The sequence below is a fragment of the Aethalodelphis obliquidens genome, unplaced genomic scaffold, assembly GCF_003676395.1.
Source record: "Aethalodelphis obliquidens isolate GAN/ISIS:26980383/991018 unplaced genomic scaffold, ASM367639v1 scaffold9, whole genome shotgun sequence".
Taxonomy (NCBI): Eukaryota; Metazoa; Chordata; class Mammalia; order Artiodactyla; family Delphinidae; genus Aethalodelphis; species Aethalodelphis obliquidens.
The window spans coordinates 3,449,110-3,455,109 of NW_020837953.1; positions in this window are offsets into that span (position 1 = coordinate 3,449,110).

A 6,000-nucleotide genomic window follows, 5' to 3' on the forward strand; every position below is an offset into this window, starting at 1 on the left:
TGAAAAACACACTAGAAGGAATCAATAGCAGAATAACTGAGGCAGAAGAACAGATAACTGACCTGGAGGACAGAATGGTGGAAATCACTGCCACAGAACAGAAGAAAAAAGAACGAAAAGAAATGAAGACAGCCTAAGAGACCTCTGGGACAACATTAAACACACCAACATCAACATTATAGGGGTCCCAGAAGGAGAAAAGAGAAAGAAAAGACCTCAGAAAATATTTTAAAAGATTATAGTCAAAAACTTCCCTAACATGAGAAAGAAAATAGCTACCCAAGTCCAGGAAGCACAGAGAGTCCCAGGAAGGATAAACCCAAGGTTAAATATGCCGAGACACATAGTAATCAAACTGACAAAAATTAAAGACAAAGAAAAATTATTAACAGCAACAGGAAAAAATGACAAATAACATACAAGGGAACTCCCATAAGGTTAACAGCTGATTTCTCAGCAGAAACTCTACAAGCCAGAAGGGAGTGGCATGATATATTTAAAGTGATGAAAGGGGAGAACCTACAGCCAAGATTACTCCACCCAGCAAAGATCTCATTCAGATTCGATGGAGATTGAAAGCTTTACAGACAAGCAAAAGCTAAGAGAATTCAGCACCACCAAACCAGCTCTACAACAAATGGTAAAGGAAATTCTCTAAGTAGGAAACACAAGAGAAGAAAACGACCTACAAAAACAAACCCAAAACAATTAAGAAAATGGTAATAGGAACATACATATTGATAATTACCTTAAACGTGAGTGGATCAAATGCTCCAACCAAAAGACACAGGCTCGCTGAATGGATACAAAAACAAGACCCCTATATATGCTGTGTACAAGAGACCCACTTCAGACCTAGGGACACATACAGACTGAAACTGAGGGGAGGGAAAAGGTATTCCATGTAAATGGAAATCAAAAGAAAGCTGCAGTAGCAATACTCATATCAGATAAAATAGACTTTAAAATAAAGAATGTTATAAGAGACAAGGAAGGACACTACATAATGATCAAGGGATCAATCCAAGAAGAAGATATAACAATTATAAATATATATGCACCCAACACAGGAGCACCTCAATACATAAGGCAAATGCTAAGAGCTGTAAAAGAGGAAATTGATAGTAACACAATAATAGTGGAGGACTTTAATACCTCACTGACACCAATGGACAGATCAGCCAGACAGAAAATTAATAAGGAAACAGAAGCTTTAAATGACACAATAGACCAGACAGGTTTAATTGATACTTATAGGACATTCCATCCAAAAACAGCAGATATCACAGTTTCTTCTCAAGTGCGCACAGAACATTCTCCAGGATAGATCACATCTTGAGTCACAAAACAAGTCTCAGTAAGTTTAAGAAAATTGAAATCATATCAAGCATCTTTTCTAACAACAATGCTATGAGATTAGAAATCAATTACAGGGAAAAAAATGTAAAAAACCCCAAACACATGGAGGTTGAACAATACATTACTAAATAACCAAGAGATCACTGAAGAAATCAAAGAGGAATTCAAAAATTACCTGGAGACAAATGACAACAAAAACACGATGATCCAAAACCTATGGGATGCAGCAAAAGCAGTTCTAAGAGGGAAGTTTAGAACAATGCAATCCTACCTCAAGAAACAAGAAAAACCACAATCGAACCTTACACCTAAAGGAACTAGAGAAAGAAGAACAAACAAAACCCAAAGTTAGTAGAAGGAAAGAAATCATAAATATCAGAGCAGAAATAAATGAAATAGAAACAAAGAAAGCAATAGCAAAGATCAATAAAGCAAAAACCTGGTTCTTTGAGAAGAGAAACAAAATTGATAAAACTTTAGCCAGACTCATCAAGAAGAAGAGGTAGAGGACTCAAATCAATAAAATTAGAAATGAAAAAGAAGTTACAATGGACATTGCAGAAATACAAAGCATCCTGAGAGACTACTACAAGCAACTCTATGCCAATAGAATGGACAACCTGGAAGAAATGGACAAATTGTTAGAAAGGTATAACCTTCCAAGACTGAAGGAGGAAGAAATATAAAATATGAACAGACCAATCACAAGTAATTGAAACTGTGATAAAAATTCTTCCAACAAACAAAAGTCCAGGACCAGACGGCTTCACAGGTGAATTCTATCAAACATTTAGAGAAGAGCTAACACCCATCCTTCTCAAACTCTTCTAAAAAATTGCAGAGGAAGAATCACTCCCAAACTCATTCTACGAGGCCACCATCACCCTGGTACCAAAACCAGACAAAGATACTACAAAAAAAATTACAGACCAATATCACTGATGAATATAGATGCAAACGTCCTCAACCAAATACTAGCAAACAGAATCCAACAACACATTAAAAGGATCATACACCGTGACCAAGTGGGATTTATCCCAGGGATAGAACGATTCTTCACTATATGCAAATTAATCAATGTGATACATCATATTAACCAATTGAAGAATAAAAACCATATGATCATCTCAATAGATGCAGAAAAAGCTTTTGACAAAATTCAACACCCAGTTATGATAAAAGCTCTCCAGAAAGAGGGCATAGAGGGAACCTACCTCAACATCATAAAAGCCACATACAACAAACTCACAACCAGCATCATTCTCAATGGTGAAAAACTGAAAGCATTTCCTCTAAGATCAGGAACAAGACAAGGATGTTCATTTTCACTACTCTTATTCAACATAATTTTGGAAGTCCTAGCCACAGCAGTCAGAGAAGAAAAAGAAATAAAAGTAATACAAATTGGAAAAGAAGAAGTAAATCTGTCACTGTTGGCAGATGACATGATACTATACATAGAAAATCCTAAAGATGGCACCAGAAAACTACTAGAGCTAATCAATGAATTTGGTAAAGTTGTAGGATACAAAATTAATGCACAGAAAACTCTTCCATTCCTATACACTAATAACAAAAGATCAGAAAGAGAAATTAAGGATACAGTCCCATTCACCATTACAACAAAAAGAATAAAATACCAAGGAATAATCCTACCTAAGGAGGTAAAAGACCTTACTCAGAAAACGATAAGACACTGATGAAAGAAATCAAAGATGACACAAACAGATGGAGAGATATAACATGTTCTTGGATTGGAAGGATCAATATTTTGAAAATGACTATAATACACAAAGCAATCTGCAGATTCAATGCAATCACTATCAAATTACCAATGGCATTTTTTACAGAACTAGAACAAAACAATCTTAAAATTTGTATGGAGACAGAAAAGACTCCAAATAGCTGAAACAATCCTGAGGGTGAAAACAGAGCTGAAGTAATCAGTCTCTCTGATTTCAGACTATACTACAAAGCTACAGTAATCAAGACAATATGGTAGTGGCACAAAACCAGAAATATAGATCAATGGAACAGGATAGAAAGCCCAGAGATAAACCCACGTACCTATGATCAATTAATCTATGACAAAGGAGGCAAGAATATACAATGTAGAAAAGACAGTCTCTTCAATAATTGGTGCTGGGAAAACTGGACAGCTACGTGTAAAATAATTAAATTAGAACACTCCCTAACACCATACACAAAAACAAACTCATAATGGATTAGAGACTTAAATATAAGACCAGACACTATAAAACTATTAGAGGAAAACATAGGAAGAATACTCTTTGACATAAGTCACAGCAAGATCCCTTTTGACCCACCTCCTAGAGTAATGGAAATAAAACCAAAAATAAACAAATGGGACCTAATGAAACTTAAAAGCTTTTGCACAGCAAAGGAAACTATAAATAAGACGAAAAGACAACCCTCAGAATAGGAGAAAATATTTGCAAATGAAGCAGAAGATAAAGGATTAACCTCCAAAATATATAAACAGCTCATGTAGCTCAATATTAAAAAACAAACAACCCAATCAAAAAATGGGCAGAAGACCTAAATAGACATTTCTCCAACGAGGACATACAGATGGCACATGAAAAGCTGCTCAACATCACTAATTATTAGAGAAATGCAAATCAAAACTACAATGAGGTATCACCTCACACCAGTTAGAATGGGCATCATCAGAAAATCTACAAACAACAAATGCTGGAGAGGGTGTGGAGAAAAGGGAACCCTCTTTCAGTGTTGGTAGGAATGTAAATTAATACAGCCACTATGGAGAACAGTATGGAGGTTCCTTAAAAAACTAAAAATAGAATTACCATATGACCCAGCAATCTCACTACTGGGCATATACCCAGAGAAAACCATAATTCAAAAAGACACATGCACCCCAATGTTCATTGCAGCACTATTTACAATAGCCAGGTCATGGAAGCAACCTAAATGCCCATCAACAGATGAATGGATAAAGAAGTTGTGGTACATATATACAATGGAATATTACTCATCCATAATAAAGAACAAAATTGTGTCATTTGTAGAGACGTTGATGGATCTAGAGACTGTCATACAGAATGAAGTAAGTCAGAAATAGAAAAACAAATATCGTATATTAACGCATATATGTGGAACCTAGAAAAATGGTAAAGATGAATCGGTTTGCAAGGCAGAAATAAAGACACAGATGTAGAGAATGAACGTATGGGTACCAAGGGGGGAAAGTGGGGGCATGTTCTGGCGGTGCTGGGATGAATTGCGAGATTGGGATTGACATATATACACTAATATGTATAAAATAGATAACTAATAAGAACCTGCTGCTATAAAAAAAATTAATTAAGTTAAAAAAAATAATATAAAATAAGCTTAGCTTTAGGGAATTCCCTGGAGGTCCAGTGGTTAGGACTTGGCGCTTTCACTGCCAAGGGCTCGGGTTCAATCGCTGGTTGGGGAACTAAGATCCCGCAAGCTGCATGGCACAGCCAAAGATAGATAGATAGATAGATAGATAGATAGATAGATAGATAGATAGATAGATAGATAGATATAGATAGGTAGATGATAGATAGATACATAGATTATAAACTTAGCTTTAGAATGTTTAGGTAACTTACCCAAGGTCTTGCAGTGAGAAGTAGCAAAAACAGAATTCAAACTGAGATCCATATGATTCTACAGTCAGCTCTCCAAACTATCATGTTATTGGTTTCAGAGCTGCAAGAAACCTAAGGAACAATTTAGTTCAATCTCTTCATTTTTGGATGAGAGAACTAATTCCCAAAGATGAGAAGTGACTTGTCCAAGTCACAAACCCAGTCAAGGCCAGACTGGGAAGTCAAGGTCTTCCCATTGCCAGAGCTCCTGGATCACACCTCATGGGAATCCCTGACTTCTCTGCATAACCAAAGAAATCCTGTGCTCATAGACTCTGCACCACATTGTACCCTAACACAGCCGATTAAGCCATGGGATTATTAGTCTGTTACCTAAGAACAGAAGAAATGGGCCTCATGGATAGAAATTTGCTCCAACATGGTTCCCTGTCTTTTCCATTACAGCCAAGCCTGGGAGAAGTGAATTCATAAAAACATCTTGCATTTTTAAAAGTAATTAATCTCTCTGCCTCCAATAGGTCCCCCTGCCTCCTCCATACTGCAGCCAGAAGGATTTTTTTTATGAAGCACAAATCTGAGCATGTCATTTCTTGGCTTAAAATTCTCCAATGGCTCACCAAGCTTTCTGCACCAAGTCCAACATGGAAGCTGAGAAGACCATTATGATGTGCCTTTAACCATTCTCCACCTCACCTCTTACGAGCCCCCCAGCCCTTCCAATCCAACACACACACACACACACACACACACACACACACACACACACACATTTGCACTCTTTGCTCTAGTCATACTGAACCACTGGGTGAATCCAAACACGTGCAGCTCCACCCTGCAGCCTATCCATGCCTTTCCCCTACATGGGACACCTCCCCTTGTCCCACCGTTGTCTTACTTCTTTGTGAACTTCAAACTCAAACACCACCTCTGCCCTAGAAGCCTGCTCTTCATTATTCTACTCTTCCACTCTTCCCTCCAGACTGGGTTGATCCTTTCAGCTGAGCCCCTCTGACAC